The sequence below is a fragment of the Ursus maritimus genome, unplaced genomic scaffold (assembly GCF_017311325.1).
Source record: "Ursus maritimus isolate PB19 unplaced genomic scaffold, ASM1731132v1 scaffold_5, whole genome shotgun sequence".
NCBI classification, from domain to species: domain Eukaryota; kingdom Metazoa; phylum Chordata; class Mammalia; order Carnivora; family Ursidae; genus Ursus; species Ursus maritimus.
This window is the reverse complement of record NW_024426663.1, coordinates 40,995,120-40,998,201: the sequence shown is the minus strand read 5'-3', so window position 1 is coordinate 40,998,201 and position 3,082 is coordinate 40,995,120.

Genomic DNA, 3,082 nt, shown 5'->3' with positions numbered 1-3,082 from the left:
GCTTTCAGTATGGTTTCTTGGTGGATGGAAGGAGGGGGCCCTGAGCAATGAGCATATCCATTACTTTCTTATCATTAAAGCTCTAGGCATCATTCCCTGGTGATGAAGTGCCTCTGCCATGATTAAGACTATAGAATTATTAAACCACCCTGAGTCTCAAAGATGATTTAGAAATGTGTCTACAGAGAGTTGTCTATTCAGGTACTTCACAGAGGAGGAGCTATCCAGCCATGTACACACGTACCCAGCCTTGACCTCTTTGGAATAAAGATCACTTGCTCAACAAGTAAATGCTTCACTTTCCTATCAATTTGCTTTCCAAAATGCTTTCGTTGTATTTTTAACTTAGTTCTCCCTTTCCGTAAAAGGTATGGGCACACACACAGGGTAGACATGCATGGTCCTGTAACACAGTCATTGTGAACGCTCTGCCTGTATTTACCCCTCCATCGTGAAGACACATATTTACAATGTTTCTTCTGGAGTCTTCTTCTTTAGACATTATCTACACACTTCCCGCTCTCACACTGCTCCCCTCCTCCCTACCGACCAGGGGCCCTTTCCATCTCCCAACTCACCCATCCCAGCTATAGAGCTATACCACAGTTTCGGTTGGAACAGCTTTAATGTTGACGTTATCCTAACTATAAAACTTCTGGACCTTGATTTCATTTCTTGCATAACTTCCTAATCTTAAGGGAATTAATAACTCTCTGTGTGTTCAGTTTTTTATGCATTTACCACTGAATCAGTCCTAAACTCTCCCCAGGAGTCTAAATCTCTCCCGTTCAAATACGGCAGGTAGGAGGCCATCTCTCAATTTTACCATCTTGCAAACATCTCTCCTGGCATCTCCTGGCCTGCTCCAGCCCCCAGCTCTTTTCCTCTACACTTAGTGCCTAGTTTTCCCCTGGAATTTCCTTCCATGGCAACTGTGGAGATTTCCTTTGTTCCATCTTATGTCGGTCTTCTGGTTTTCAGGTTTCATCTCTTCTGTCTTGGTTACTCATTTTAGTGTTATATCATGTTGAATGACTTCCTAGAAATTAGATACATGAGAGGAAAATTGAGGCCATACAAAAATGTCTTTATTCTACCTTCATTCTTTTTTTTTAGGATTCTATTGATTTATTTGAGGGAGAGCGAGCAAACACTAGAGGAGGGAGGGGCAGAGGAAGAAGCAGACTCCCTGCTGGGCAGGGGGCCCCATGCAGAACTCAATCCCAGGACCTTGGGATTGTGACATGAGCCACAGGCAGATGTTTAACCTACTAAGCCACCCAGGCGCCCCACTACCTTCATTCTTGATCAGTGATTCATCTGAGTAGATAATTTTAGGTTCAAAATCATTTCCCTCAGAATTTGAAGGTATTATTTTTTATTTTCTGCTAGCTTCTAGTGTAACTATTGAGAATTCTGGTGCCAATCTAATGACTTTTTTCACCCTTCCTCCCACTCACCTCCCCTCTGGTAACCACCAGTTCTTTCTCTTTAAGAGTCTGTTTTTTGGAGTGCTTGGCTGACTGAGTAGAGTATGCAACTCTTAATCAGGGTCATGAGTTCAAGCCCCACGTTGGGCGTGGAGCCTACTTAAAAAAAAAAAAGTATTTTTTTTCTTTCTTTGTTTGCTTATTTGTTGTTTCTTAAATCCATGTATGAGTGAAATCATACGGTATTTGTCTTTCCCTAAAATTTCACTTAGCATTATACCATCTGGATTCATCCATGTTGTTGCAAATTTGGCAAGATTCCATTCTTTTTTATGGATGAGTAATATTCCATTACACACACGCGTGTGCGCGCACACACACACACACACAGACACACACACCCCACATCTCTTTATCCATTCATCTATCAGTGGACACTTGGGTTGCTTCCATATCTTGGCTATTGTAAGTAATGCTGCAGTAAACATAGGAGTGCATGTTCCTTTTTGAATTAGTGTTTCATTTTCTTTGGGTAAATATTCAGTAGTGCAATTACTGCCTCCTATGGTATTTCTAATTTTAATTTTTTGAGAAACCTCCATACTGTTTTCCACAGCGGTTGTACCAATTTACATTCTCACCAACAGTGCATGAGGGTTCCTTTTTTTCCCATATCCTTGCTGATGCTTCTTATTTCCTGTGATTTTGATTTTAGCCTTTCTGACAAGTGTGAGGTCATATCTCAATGTAGTTTGATTTGTATTTCCCTGATGGTAAGTGATACTGAGCATCTTTTCATGTATTTTTTGGCCATCTGTATGTCTTCTTTGGAGAAATGTCTGTTCATGTCTTCTGCCATTTTTTAATTGGATTATTCTTTTGGTGTTGAATTGCACAATTCCCTCTATATTTTGGATACTAACCTTAACTGGGTATGTCACTTGTAAATATCTTCTCCCTTTCAGTAGGTTGCCTTTTTGTTTGGTTCACAGTTTTTCTCATTGTACAAAAGCTTTTTATTTTGGTGTAATCTCAATAGTTTAATTTTACTTTAGTTTCCCTGAAGGGACTTATCTAGAAAAATAGTTCTATGGCTGATGTCAAAGATATTACTGCCTGTGTTTTCTTCTAGAAGTTTTATGGTTTCAGGTCTCACATTAGGTCTTTAATTCATTTTGAGTTTATTTTTGTGTATAGTATAAGAAATTTGTCCAGTTCTTTTGCATGTAGCTGCCTAGTGTTCTAGCATCATTTATTGCAGAAACTGTCTTTCCCCCATTGTTTATTCTTGCTTCCTTTGTTGTATATTAATTGATCAAATAAATGTGGGTTTATTTCTGGGCTCTCTATTCTGTTCCAGTGACCTGTGTGTCTGTCTTTGTTCCAGTACCATACTGTTTTGATTGCTATAGCTTTATAGTATATCTTGAAATTTGGGATTGTGATACTTCCAGCTTTGTTCTTCTTTCTCAAGATTTCTTTGACTTCTTGGGGTGCCTGGGTGGCTCAGTCAGTTGATCATCTGTCTTTGGGTCAGGTCATGGTCCTGGGATCCTGGGATTGAGCCTTGCGTCGGGCTCCCTGCTCAGCAGGAAGCCTGCATCTCCCTCTTCCTCTACCCCTCCTCCCTGTTCATGCTCTCTCTCTCTCTC